Source organism: Argiope bruennichi, chromosome 3, assembly GCF_947563725.1.
Source record: "Argiope bruennichi chromosome 3, qqArgBrue1.1, whole genome shotgun sequence".
Lineage (NCBI taxonomy): Eukaryota > Metazoa > Arthropoda > Arachnida > Araneae > Araneidae > Argiope > Argiope bruennichi.
In genome coordinates this window covers 128,051,486-128,067,231 of record NC_079153.1, presented here as the reverse complement: position 1 = coordinate 128,067,231, position 15,746 = coordinate 128,051,486, and positions in this window count along the sequence as shown.

Sequence of the window (15,746 nt, the reverse complement as noted above, 5' to 3'; positions counted from 1 at the left end):
GTAGCATCAGAGCTGCATCAGTAATTTTCTCAAGCACAATAAATGTAACTTTTTAATTACACATTTCAAGTATAATTATTTTTAAAAAATTATGCTGTATTTTTAAGAATTATTTTTATTTCATAATTGTCTAAAAAAATGGCATATAATGGATAATTGTTAACGCTGCACATTTTGAATAATTTTTATTAATATATCAGTTAGTATATTTATTTGTCCAATTTTTTCTTAATTAGAGTTAATAAATACTTTATTACTTTCTGTTTCTGCCTTTTTCATAACATATTGTAGCATGTATGTTATATAAGAATCAATGAAATACTAAGTCAAATACCAGTTAAAAGATATGAAAAAGAAAAGCCTAAATCAATAAATCATCCATTTATTTGTAAATTTTGCAAATGGAAGGTTGAAAGTTTGTGTATTTACGGAAGTGAGAAAGAAAAACATTTTAATAATTGACACTTACACTATGAAGGCCACATTAAAAATTTCATTTTTAAAAGTTCTTATTTTTAATCGCCGCAGAAGCAGAAGATTTTTCATACAATTGCCCATCATATTGAATAAAATTTTATTGTTGGAAGAATAAGTCTAAGAATAATCTTTAAAAGAATAAATACTTATTATATGGGACTCCCTATACAATTAAGAGAAAATCTTAAAAATAAAACGAAGGTAGGCAAATCAAGCCAAATATTTGTTTCCAAACAATATAATGAAAAATATCCACCATTTTATATTGTTTTCGTATATTTGATATTATTCCTCAGAAATAAAATTTGTGTAATAAAATACAGTTCTAAAAATAGAAAGAAATAAAGTAAGAAAATATTACTTCAGCATGAGAAAACGGAAATTGCACAAAAAACTACTCAGAAGATAGATAGAATGAAATAACAACTCAAAATTTAACAAAAATAATAATTGAAAAACTACTATCATAGGATACCTTTTGGCAGAAGGAGGATTTAATGCATGATGTTCGAAATGCAGTAATGTGCTTTTCTAGCTTGATGGTTAACAATCGAAACAAATGCTGCCAATTTTTCTCAAAAGCATAAACCAAATAAAAATTCTTAAAATTAATTTAATGAAAGAAAAATTAAGAAGAAACGCAATTAAAGTAACAGGAGTACACACCATACAAAGACGTATAAACATATAATGAAATGTATTACAAATGTATATTAGAGTACTGATACGTAGCAACTATTATGGAACGTTTCTCTTCATATTTCGATAATGCAACTGTTAGCACACATTTAAAACATGTTTGCAAATTTGAATAGTTCTGAAAACTCAAAAAAGCAAATGAGAGGGATATCCGTGAATCTTTCAAGTCATATTCTTCTCTCCGCTTAAAATTTAGGACCTTGTGTAAGGCCGATATCATGGCATTAAAAAATAATAATTACGAATTATGATGTGAATTTAACATTTTTATCGAATCTTTCATACTGAGTCTAAATATGTATTTTGGAAAATTTTTTGCTGACCAATTCACAACGAAATTTGACAGGAAACGACAACTATAAGGACAAACAAGGTAGTGAATTTAATTGATTTAAATCACTGCATTTTGTTTGCATGTATGCGGAACTACCAATCAACAGATGGCTGATCGTTAGACAGATTTTGTTCAAAATTTGAGAAGTATCTTTATTTTAGATGTTAAATCTATGTTCTAAATTTCAGTTGCCTAGTTATTTGCATTTTAGTGCTACAGAGCTCACTTGTAATCGAACAACCAAACAGACTAACTTCTTGTGAATGGAAGTTCGTTCAAAATATGACAGAATTCTATAAATTCAGTCGTCATATAGCAAATGTTATTCATCTAGCTCAAGATATTTTTTTGTTATCATGTTCAACTAGATATAAACGCCGGCGTCCTAGCACAGGGATAGCGCGTCATCCCTGTGATTTGTGCATCCAGGGTTCGAGTCCCTGTTCGGGTATGGTTGCTCTTCGTCTATGTTCTATCTATGAGGTGTGTGAATACCCCTCCCCCCTGTAAAGTGGGGTTATGCGAGCGAATGTGGTGCATGAAGTAGCAAAGTCATACTCTTGGCCCTAGTTGGCGCTACTGAAATAACAAGAGACACTCACTCGAGTTAAATCGCTGATAGATCTGTCACCGGGCTTGTAAAGTGTCATAAGTAACAAATACAGACAGATATAATATAAAAAATTTTATTTCGAAATCTGAAGGGGGATCTGAAGCGTAGCGTTTCCTCAAAATCTCTAGCTTAAATTTATTTATGAGTTTTTTGATTGAATACGAGAAAGTAAAAAAGCATTATGCCAAAAAGAACGAAAATTCAAATCGATTTAAGCTGAGTCGAAAATACTTGATAAATCAATTCTATCGGAATTTTTCACTTAAGTAAAAGCTTTATCAACAGTGCATGGATTGACAAAAACTTAATTAACTGTTTTTATTTATTTGAAGGAATTCCTGCATAAATTGCGCACTTAAAGAAAGGAAAAATGATTAATTATAAAGTGTCAATTTACTTAAAGATATGTATTTCTGTTTGTTATTTTTTTTTTTAAGTACTGATTTTCTTTCAAATATGGATTTGTAAATTATTATCTACATTTTTAAAGTAAAATATTCAGTTATTCCATTAAAATGATTTCAATTTAAACAAACATTTTGAAGCCATGGTCGGCTAAAAGAAGGAGCTGGACTTTTCATTTGTGGACAGCAGAGCAAGAAAACGCAATGGCACACCTGATCTCAAAACCGTAATAACGAAATCTTAAGTGCACTATCTTTCATTTCCTGTGCCAGATACACATCTGGTATCATTTAACTTCTCTCCTCTCTTCATCAAAGAGGAAAGAAGAATCATCCGCAACCGCATAAAGGCCAAACACGGCTCTGCTTTTTTGTGTGCTCAGAGCAAAAGGTTCGCATAAGATAAACAAGAAAGAATCTTTACCTGTTTCTTCGTCGGAAAAAAAATCCCACTTCACTATTTCTCCACAACCACGGGATGCTGCAGCGTAGGTGGGTACACAAAAATGGGAGAAAATGAAACAGGAATACTCCTGCAGAAAGAATTTGCCGAGGAAGATAAATAACATTTCTAGGTTGAGTCTTCTTTGTTTTACTGCTGCTTTCATTTCGAATGTGTGGATGGACAATAACGAGGCGAGTTTTTATGAAGGATCATTTTAAGAAAAAAGACACAAAACTGAGCAATTAAATTTAAAAACATTTTCTTGATCCACAAAAAAGTAATAGTAAAATTTAAGTAAAATCTTTCAAACATATAAAGGTAAAATAAAAAACCCTTCATTCTTCTTTAATATGCGTAAAATAATTTTAATGTAAAAAAAAGAAGAAATCCGCAGTCAATAATAAATTGGCGACGAAATATCTTGATACGAATTTCATTTTCAGATCATGTAGAAAATTTTTTTAAAAAATCAATGACTTATTACGCGAATTCCGTTTGTTGGAAATGCTTGGAAAAATGTTTTCTGCCGCATTGTAAATTTCAAGGGTTAATGTAATTACTGCATATTTAAACTTTATTAAAGGAGTATATCGTTTTGTTTTTTAAATATCTGGACAGAACTTTGAATTTATATAGTAATTCTTTTTAAAAAAATCGGTAGCCGAAAATGTAATGTCATTTTGCGGTCTGATATGTAAAAAGATATCTTAGAATGTCTGTACTGCCTTTTGTGATACCCTCCATGAATGCATAAATAGCACTTTGTGATAGTTTAAAAATGATAATCCCACACCACGATTTCAATATGTCGTGCCAATAGCGATCAACATTTTACAATGACCACCACAGCCACCAGATCAATCAGACTCTCAGTCTAAATTCTCTTTTCTTTTTGCGAGGATAAGAAATATTTGCACTTTCAAAAAATCGAATTTTCTCGCAGCAAAGAGTTTTAAATGATGAAATTCATTGCTATAAAACTCGGTCAGTTTTGATCTCAAGACATTAAATATTTAAAAAAAACTGTTGATGTGGGAAAATAGTTAATTAATTATGGTTAATTAATAGTTAATTAATAAAAACATAGAAAATTAATTTTGTAATTCCCATCGGTACATGTATTGATTCAGGTAACATGAAATAAAATCCTTTATGTCATTTAGAACATTTCTCCAAATAGAAGTTTGTGCTTATGTCTCTATATTTACAAATTAGATAATAAACGAAGATTGAAAAAGACATCTTGCATTTGAGCTCAAATAAAACTTTAGTCTGCTGTTATAAAGCTCTAAAAAACGCAAGATATAACAAAAAACGGAACGTTTGATTTACTTTTCAGACAATGAAATGAACCTCATTTTGATTCAGATAGAAATACAAATAGAGGCAAATGAAAAAAAAAATTTCGATTGAACGGAAAGTTAGAAATGTTAATACATTTAATCTTCAATCTAAAAATATACTTTTCATTCTGTAAAGACAACCATGAGAAACATGTTTACAATCATGAAAACATTTTAAATTAAACAGATTTTTCTAAGAAAAATTCTTAAATATTTGTTTAAAACCATCTTAATTCCTAAAATGCATTTATCAAAGCAATATCAATCAAGAAACATGTTTACAATCATAATAATATTTTAAATTAAACAGATTTTTTGTAAGGTAAATTCTTAATTATTTATTTAAATCAATCATGATTTCGAAAACGCAGTTATTAAAGCATAATCAATTAAGAACGATTTTTAGAAATTAATAAGAATCAAATAATTCAAAAATTTCTTTTTGCAATGTTATATTCAATCACTCACGTAAAAAATAAATCTCACTATTAAAAGAAGGAAAATGAATAGAAAATAAGAACTTTGAAAGCAATTTAGGATTTAAAACAGCTTTCTATGAATCTAAGTTATTTCTAGAGCAAAAATTCTGTAGCAAATTTCTCTGTTTATAACATACTTACCGGATAGTTTTTTAATGGATTCATTTTTAAAGTTAGTTCGGCTTTTCGGTGACAGCTAGTCCCTAAGCGAATATTTTGTTTGCGGATTATAATGCATTTCTGTCATTTACAGCAGACGATTATTCGACACTTGGGAGACTTGTGCTGCTAGCTCATGTAGATGTAATTAATTTTTTCTGTCTGGCGGCTGTTAAAGACGGGAGAAAAACTTATTTTTATGTTGAAAACTGCGAAAATAAAACTCTTGAACAAGTAAACAGATAAGATAGTTCTAAATAGATTGAAATGTTTAATCTTAATAATTAGTATTTATTTATTCATCTAATTCTAATTTATTAGGAATTTAAAATTTCGTTCCTTGGAAACGGTATTTTTTTACGATCGGTAAACAAAATAACATTTGATGATGATTAAATGAAAACAAGAATTTTAGAAATGAGAGCAATTATGTTCTAAGAAAAGAATCCATTATTGTCTTCAACAAACAAAAAAATTTGTGGAAGTAACAAATTTATTTGTATCAAAAATGAATTTTAAAAAATGGAATTAAAACGAAAAGCTAATAAATATTCTTTTTTTTAAATCGCATTAATGACCAGTGATGATTTTTATTAGATATATCATTCAAACTTGAATTTATATTAAAAAATATATTTTAAAAATAAGATATTAAAATTTTATTTATCAAAATTTCAGGGAGAGCAATCTATTCACTCATTTTAATAAAGGCTTATAAAATCGAAATTGCCACAGAATTGGCCAGAAAAAGATTTTGCGATTGTATCGCCATAGTAGCACAAAAATATTGTACAATATTGTATGACATTGTATTTACAATATGTTGAATATTGATTAATACCTCATAACATCGCACAATATTGTGTATCTCCAACAGGCTTTGTTATCTAGGGCTTAATGTAAGTTGTGACAATTTTATTTTGAAGGTAAACAGTATCTTCTGTGATCATGACATGATATAAGATTTCAAAGTGAACGGCAAAGGAGCCAATTCAGTCTTGCGTGATACCCTCCACATGTGCCAATTTGATTTCAGATCTCATTGCGCTTCGTATAAAAGGAAAACGAATGCTATAAATACAATTAAGGCTCTTCAACTCGGAAACAAGCAATGCTGCAAAACGTATTTTTCAAGACATTACAAATAAAATTAAAAAAAAGTAAAGTTAAAAAAAAAGAGTCTTATATATATTAGCTCAAAATTTTTAACTGTAATTATCTTAATTGCATTTCAGAAACTTATCGTTGATATCTTATCGTTTTTGATACGAAACTTGTTTTTAAAAAATGTATATTTAAAGCAGATGAATTTTCGTATGAATAATGTGAGAGGCCGACCATGTCTAAATAATTGCGAAACAAAACTTGGATAGGAGGGAGGGGAAAAAAGGAACATCATATTCAGCTTGCCGTGTATCAACCTGGGTTACTATGTAAGCAGCCGAATCACCGCTATATTTAATGGAAAATAACTTGCCTTTACCTTCCAATACGTCACTTAAAAATTGAGCATTTCTCGGATTTTGATACTTTTGAGTGTTGTTGCTTGTGAACAGTATCAATTTGTATATGTCATACCTACCAATACATTTTCTAACTTTCACCTTCTTTATTATTATTATTATTATTTCCCTTTTTGTTGTTTATTGATTTCTTCAGTGTGGAAAAAGTTTCAAATAATATTTTAAAAATCGAAAGAAAAAGAGGCTGTAAAAATTATCTTAAGAGGTTATGTAACTATGCAGCCTTATGGCGAGTCGCCACTAATATAACAATACGGATTTACGCATGAGCAGTTACGTTTGTCATGTGAATTAAGTGAAACCAATCAAATTTATGATTCTCATTTGTAATCTTTTATTATCAGTGTTTTCGAACTGAAAAAATTTAATTGATTGATTGGTTGATTTTTTTTTCTGGTGCAAGTGTCAATCTTAAGCAAGCTTTGCCAAGCTCGTGTTAATTTAAAATACAAAAAATTATTCATTAAAAACACTAAAGAGATGCAGAGTCAAAAGAACAAAATGAGAATAGAAATTAAATATTACACATGAAATTGATGACATGTAGGAATGAAAACACATTAACGAGGTAAGGTTCGCCAATTATGCCTTTCAAATTCGGGTAATCTCTTCCAAAATATTTTATTCTTAGAAAGCGGTATTTAGGACATTCGCATATGATATGCCAAATATAAATTATATTGAAAAATTTTGAACAAATCGGTACATTATCCGTATGAAGTAAATGGTGAGTAAAAATAAGTATGATCTGAAAAAATTTAATGAACTTTAAATATCAGACACAGAATGGGTAAGCCATCCTTCAATTCTTGTCATTAAAAAAATTCTATTTAACGAGTTTTGCTATGGGTTATTTTACTAGTTAAATGGCATTTCAGTCTTCTGATCTTCAGTCAGCACTTGTATCTTATAATCATTTCATTCCCCCTACTTGACCACGGCACCACTTTGCCTCTTACAATCAGAACAAGCGAGAATAATTCTTCCTTGTATTCTATTCATTCCGGTGAAAAGGCTGCAAAAGATTTTTCGTTTATCTCCTGCAGATGGCACCTCAGCCCCTTATTTGCATGAGTTATTACAGCTCGCAAAGGGCACTTTGCAACTGTTATTGTGCTCTCGCCGCTTTCTCTATTCTAAATCAGAACTGTTATCACAGCGTCCTCCGAGATGCAGCGGCATTCTGGGATTAGTCTCCCAGTGCTGTGTACTGCGAAACACCAGGAATAATAAAAAGTCTGCTTCTAGACTTCATTTTTCGGAGACGTGGACGCTTTTAATTTCTTTTGATAAGATATGTCTTGGCTCCGGAAATAGTTGAGGATAGTCTTTATTGCATCGCAAAGAAAATGGTTATTTGAGAATGGAAAACAAATGGCCTCTTGTGAATTAATTTACTAGGTACAATAGAAAAAGGGGAAAGTATGATGGCAGAAGATAGAATTTTTTGTCTGGGGCAACATTTTTGTTCGTAAAGGCATACATAAATAAGAGTTATTTCTGCCCTAATGGCTTATATTTTAGAAGGATGGATCAGATATTGTTGCAAGTTTGCAAATAAGAAACTATCTTATCTGAAGAGCAATTACCATCTAAACTAAAATTTTGCTGCTGAAAAACATATTTCTATCAGATAGATATTTTGTTTCACTTGTGAAACTTTTTGCTCTTATTCTGTAGTTTTATATTTAATTCAAACAAAGTTTTTCTAATTTATTTACTCTTAAATTCTATCGCTCTTTTAACAATTTTGAAGTCTTTTTTTTTCTTTTTCTTCCATTCAATGTTTTGACAATCTGATGCATTCTTAGTTTATTATTTCCCGATATGTTCTTCCTTACTGCACATAGCAAAAGTAATTAATAAACAATTAGTTAACTATATTCACCTTGACATTTTCAGTGCAATGACACAAGCCTAACATTCAGACCACTTATCTAATTAGATAATTCCTTTTTCACAATCTCTTAATTCTGATAAAGAAAGGGTCATCTAATTAGATAGACGGTATGAATCACAGGTGAGATACGTGGCAATGAACTTGTTATGAACGATTTTTCATAAATTTCGCACACACTTTTTACCAGTGCAGCAAAAAGTACTGACTTTAATAAAATTCACCAAATTATGATAAAAAAGGTGAGTAATTATGAATAAGGTGAAGGCATCGATCCTTCTTCTCCGTGATCTTTCAATCATGTCTACAGATACATATTTACAATGGTTTACTTATCTGCAGATACAAAATATATTGGTGCACCTAATAAAACACCCACTCTAGTCTATTTTTATGTTCAGTAAATAGATTATTTGAGTTTAAGGGCAGAGTCTTCTGCAATCTGCCCTTCTGTAAATCAGAATTAGCCTGCATTGTGAATAGTATTTGTAATTTTTATATAGTACAACTATGCGTATAAATTTATGTAAATGTACATGAGTATATATTTTAATTTTGGCATCCCTTCCGAATGGTTGGGATGATTTTGATAAAGCATGGTTCACATGTTCGTACTATCCGACTAAACGGTTAATCAATCATCTCATAAAAAAATGGATCTTTTAAATACTAATGGATACGGTAACGCATTGGACTAATAAACATGAATTTGGATATGCATGTTTCAAAATGTCAAACTAAAAAATTGCTTTTGCTAAACATTAGCTAATAAACTTTTAGGATAATGATTATCGCTGAGCTAAGTAGGGATAGACAAAAAGAATGGCGATGGAACTGAATATATGTGTTACCGTTAAAGTATGAAATCCGTTATTCTATGAAATACCTAGTTATTCCATGAAATAACTGATCGTATCCGTTAAAGTGTAAAACTCTCTTGTATTTCATGGTTTAACTAGTTATTTCCCAGAATAACGATCTGCAGCCCGTTAAAGTGTAAAATAATCTATATCATATATCTCGCACGACAAATACATTTACCTTCCACCCCTACTGCATTTATGTTTTTGTTTGTTTGTTTTAGAAATAAAAAAAAATGTTTTTTTTAGAAATAATGTTTTTTGTAATTCCAAGTGTCATTTTAATAACCTTGTTGTAACAAATGATTTTATGGTACGTTTCCATAAATACCATTTATACGCTGCATAAATTAGATAAATTGCTTCTTTTTCATTTTAATTTTCTATCATTAGTTTCATTTCATTTTAGATAAATTGTTTATTTTACACTTTAACTGTCTCTCATTAGTTAATTTATAGAATACCTAGTTATTTCATAGAATAACTAGTTAAAGTGTCAAATTAATAACATATTACACACTTTAATGGACACGGTCAGTTATTTTATGGAATAACTAGGTATTCTATGAAATAACTGCCTTATATACTTTAACGATAACATATGCATGATATCTAAAACTAAAGTTAAATACTTTTAGGAAAGATGAGGCAAACATAAATGATTTGCAATCACATAGCAATACTAGATCAGAAATGCTTGCCAGACTTAACAGACAGCGTTGCATGCTCGCGAGATTCCTGAGTTTTCTTGCAAAGACTTTCCGCTTCACACACACTGAGAAGTAGTATTATTATGACTGACTTCTCAAACTCAGATCTAAGGGATTCGCATCTGGCATATAGAGCTGCGGAGTACATTGGGAGAGTCGTACAGCGATTGTAGTAGAAATGATATTCGATGAAGTTTACTCCTAGTTAATAGCTCTTTGGACATCAGAAATTTTATTGACATGTTGCATCGGGAAACAATTTTCACGGAGCACGGTATTACTACGAACTTGATAATCAACCAAAAATTCCATATGGCGATGTGCAAATAAAGTGACTATTGAATGCTGTAAAAATAATATATAAGATTTTTAACTTTTTGATAAAACTAATTAAACTTTCAAATAAATAATCAAACTAATGAACAGAAACTTTCAACAAATGCAAACTAATTTTACTGATAGCAAATATTTAGAATTATTTTAAAGAATGAAATCGAACGAATAATAATCAAAGAGCTTGACTGTAATGAAATCTGCAATATAAGATGGCAGGTAAATTATTACGCAATTTAAATACATCGGTTTTATAGGACATTTATAAATAGACCTGTAAAATAATTATTGGTAAAAATAGCTGAAACTGTTCTATGAATTCAGCAAGTATGGAGGATATATTTGAAATCTCTGAATTGAAACCAAATCTTTATCAAAATAAGAATTTTATTTTTTAATTTGGGTGACATTTTCAAATAATGGGAATTTGTCGCTGAAGTTCATTGAAAAAGAACAAAAAAATCGATAAGGAGAGTACATGTCGAGTGCTGACATTTTGTATCCCCAAAAATTATTTATTTTAGTGTTATTTTGAGGATCTCAAGGGACTAAATCAAAACAGTCTTGTCTCCATGTCACTTGTCTAGATTTAATTAATAACATCTTCTTCATCGAATTTAAATACTGTAGATTATTGTATTTGGGAATTTTTAGTGGTTAAACAAATGCTAACTGGGGGAAGTGTGATCTCTTTCAAAGTATCCATATTGCATGAATGAATTGGATAATATCTTCAAATGGCTCATGCTGATAATGATCATCTAGTAATGACCTAAAAGATTATCTTTAGTTATCGATAAAGATAATGATTATTTGAATAAAATTATTTTAATTTAAACTTTTTTATGACGTATTCATTTATGATTTACCATATTATTTAATTATCGTTTTCTATTTTATATTTCTACAATAAAGTGATTTATATCGCGTATTTAATAGCTACCTTTTAATTTATAAATTATTTTAAGAAAAAATGAGCGAAATTCTATCATCAAAAAATATTTCTATCAATATATTATCAAAAGTTATATCATATATATAACATTTTCGCAATTTTTTCACCCGATGTATTAAGAAAAAAAATCTGAAAAAAACCAGTTGCTAGTTAAGATTAAATTTTAAATAATGAGGACATACTTTAATCCCACTTAGTAGGAAGCTGTTGATAATGTAGATTTTACCATTCATTAAATAGAAAAACTTAAAGTACTCATGTAATTGATGTTTTACAGATTTTAGATATAGCATTCCAAATTAATTGCCAACATATCTTATAATTCCTACACTTAACAACAAAACATTATTTTTATACAGAATGGAATATTTTGATAAACCACATTAAAAAAGAACGTCGATGGCTTTTCAATGTTTTTTAAACATGCCAAATCGCCAGTTAACACAAATAAAAGATGCAATTCAAATAGAAGTAGCAATAACACTGAAGATATTTTTTAGTAACACAAAAAACGGTAATTTAAATGAACAAAAAAAAGAGAGAGAGAAAGAAACAAGAAAATTAAGCAAGAAAGGTCCTTTTTCTCAACCAGATAAATAAAACGGAGAAACACTTCTTTCGCCCACTTTTCTAACAAGGCAAAGCTTCATTAATGCGAAAGAAATGGATCATCCGTTTTAGTAGTTAATCAGCCACCACCACCCCCCCCCCCTCTATTTTTTACTCGGAGAAAACAATTTCCTTCGCTTAGTTGAAACGCCTCGCGATAAAACGTTAATTAGAAATGAATGACTCGAGATCTCTGACGAAAAAGGGTTATTTTTTTATTATTGCATCTGACTTTTTTTCCTCTCCTGTCTTGCTTGGTTTGTTTTAGATTAACTAATGAAAATGAATTCCTAATCACAATAAAATGACTAAAGAGTTTATAGTGATTGATAAGGAACAAGTCTTTTTTTAGCTAATCCTTCTTCTCCTATTATTAATGCTCGGAATAATTTCGTGAAATTCTGAAATTTAACTTTTCCGTAGTTAATTACTTTGTATTTTTTTAAATGCAATCGAACTTTTTTAAATAACGGATTGGAACAATCTTAACTCAAGAGATTCTTTTTTTTAAGTGTCTTGAAATATTACCACCCGCCAAGGGCATATTTCATGTAGAAATGAGTTAAAGCATGCTTTAGAAATATTACAAAGGCTCTTAATAAAAAGCTAAAAGAGTTTTAATGTCACTCGAATGGCTGCTTTAATCGTTTTGTAATGAAAATATAAAGCGTTTTTGTTCCATATTAGATAAATAGGACAATAAAGCATCTAAATGAGATGCCAGGGTTTGGAGTTTTTTCATTTATATTGTTACGAATCTGTATTGTTGCTTCCCAGCACGGTTAGTTAAATCATTGGGAAGGCCGTTTTACAATCAGCTTTTTGAATGCTGATAGAATGACGAATAAGAGCTTGGCGACAAACTTGCAGACCATATGGCAACTTGGCAACGAATTTGGCAATTTTAGCGACAAAAGGGATCATACTTGAATATTCAAGAACTTTGGAGATTGGGCCAATGGGAGTTCAGATATGCTTAATTGTTCGAGACCATTCTCTGCCCTGCTCCGGCAACTTTAAAAGTCCGGCAGTCCAAGCCGAAGACAGTCGTGCAGTGCGTGGTAGGGAAACGTACAGTGAGTCAGCGGGTACATTAGTTCGATCAGTCCAGTGAAGCGCAAGCACTATGTGGAGCTCAAGCGGTTACTGAGATGTGAGAAGAATTTAGGAGTTTATTATGGAAGCAGCATCGAGTCGTGTGTGGAGGGGCCAGTCTTATAGTAATGAGTCGTCAGTTGGATACAGCTGAAACGAGGAGAAAATGGAGAATTGCGTGCGTTTGGAGAGATCGTAGACAGTAGCTATGTAGATTCCCTCCTCCCGAATTCTGTCTGGTCGCTTTGTGTGCTGTGGTTTTGTGTGTGTGGATTACTACTTATGAACTACTGTTTGTTGTAGTGTGCTGCTGTGTATTACGTGTATTCGTCTCGGCTAGTATTTGTTGCCTGTATATTCGTTTCTTTGTGTTTAATAAAAGTTATTAAAGAACTGTTTCTTCATCGGCTAAAAAGTCGAAGGAACCCCGAATCCATAACAATATAATATAAACGATTTTTTTATGGAAAAAAATGTTGTGAATTTAATCTCACTATAAATTAAGAATGATTTGGTAATATAACATGGCTAAATTGGACAAAAATTTTAATGTCCATTTGAACATACAGTGCTTTTGAATAAATATCTATTTATTTCCAAATAATGTCTAAGAGTCCTTCTGAGGATGCTTGTTCTGGATTGGTTGAAAGCATCCAATCACGTCACTCGAAAATTCCCGCTGATAAAGGAATATAACAATTGGAATTCTATCGACTCAAGTGATGTAAAAGTTTCCATCGTACTGGAAATATCAATCTTAATTTCCTGTTGTAAGTTCAAATAAAATGTCAAATAATGGTATTCTCGAGGAAGACGGCTCCAATTAATTCACAGATTGGGCAACTATCGTTTGCAGTTAATAATTAACAATTTCGCAGAAGTGTCCGACTCTGATGCAAGGATTATCATTTGTCGAATAGTTTTAAACATTAACAGTGATTGTCTATAACATATTAACTTTTTTTTTCTTATTGGCAGTATAGATATTACATGATTATATTAATTGATTTTCTTCTATTTATAAAATTATCCCTTTAAGTGTAAAAAATTGAAAGTCTTTGTATATATTAGTCGATTAAAGTCATAAAACGTTCAATAGATGACCAGAATTAGCATTTCTGTTTATAAATTTAAATTTCAAAGCGTTGATATGTCATACTGTGAGATACCCGGATCTTGCCACAGGCCATGCGGGAAACTTGCTGGGGCCGCCGAAGAACAATCCCACCTAGTACGAAGGAACAATATATTTTAAATTGTTTGTATAATAATCATTAAAAATATGTAAATCTCCAAAATGCTCATGCTTTGCAAATTTTTTAAATCAATTAATTGAGAAGTGAACTATATTAGAGTAATTTTTGCTAAAGATGTGTCTTTTAATGCAAATACTACCTAAAATTACTGTATTAACCTTACGTAATACTGAAACAGTGAATATCACCTTAACTAAGCAATAATAAACTGTCTTTCTAATTCTCTTTTGACTAGAAAGCGAATCAAAACTGCACCTAAATAAAGAAAAATATGTGTCTAAATGCAAAAAACTACCTAAAATTACTGTATCAATTTTACATGACTGTGAAACTGTGAATATCACATCAACCAGCCAATAATAAACTGCCTTTCTAATTTCCTATTGGCTAGAAAGCGAATCAAAACTGCGCCTGAATAAAGAAAAAGCTGTGTCTCAATAAAAAACACCATCTAAAATTACTGTATAAATCTCACGTGATACTGTAACAGGGGATATCAAGTTAACTAGCCAAATAAACTGTCTTTCTAATTCCCTATTGGCTAGAAAGCGAACAAAAATTGCGCCTAAATAAAGAAGTCTCGCCTTCTTCATGGGCTCTCGGGAAAGCAGACGAGCGGCAAAGATTCGTTAATCCTCGTTGTCCAGTGCGGATTTATTTTCGTCAATGGGATTATCCAACAAACGCCATTTTGCGCAAGGATACAGGCTAATTGTTCGAGAAAGAAGCTGTCTGGGGAAGAGAAAGGCGGCAGAATTTTCTTTGAAGAAACAGAAATCGTGTTGTCAGCGTCTTTTAGTGTAAATAACAGTTCTCTCCTACCGAATCAAAGCTGGGTTTATTTCTTTTTAGGATGTCTGTGTTTTATTTTTAGATAACGATTTAGATACCGAAATTTTACTACTTTCTCGTATACGTAGCAAAGAAAATAGTATTAGAATCGTCAAAAAATTCGTTTTAGACCTCCCTGAGTTTGAAAAAACACATTTTTGGAAAATATCTGTCTGTGACAAAAATAACTCATAAACGCTTTGAGCTAGAAGGATGAAATCTGGTATACAGTCTTTACACCAAATTTGAGAACTTCTTTCAAATTTTGTGTCACATCCATTCAGCGGACGTCTGTCTGTCCGGCAGTTTGAATATAAGTTCACACGATAATTGCGAAATGAAGAGAGCCAATGGATGAAATTCGGTACACAGATTTAACGTTTTTTGCGCCAAATCTAACAATGGGTTTGGTTATATTAATGTCCAGTTTTGAAGCAACACTAGGGCTATTTTGGGACGGACCTCGTCATTTTGAACCGCGGTCAGATGACGAGGACGACACCTGAGCTGGCACCCCTCCTCACCACACCACACCATCGGGAGGACATTTGGTCATGACGGATTTAACGTGCAACAGACCCCCTTACACGACGGTTCTTCGGTGGAATCGGGTCTCGAACCTGAAACCCTCCGGTTCCCAAGCCGAGACTTTACCACCAGGCCAACGCGGCCTTCTAACAATGGGTTGAGCGTATGTCGGTCTGCGCATTCAGAAAAATGTAAA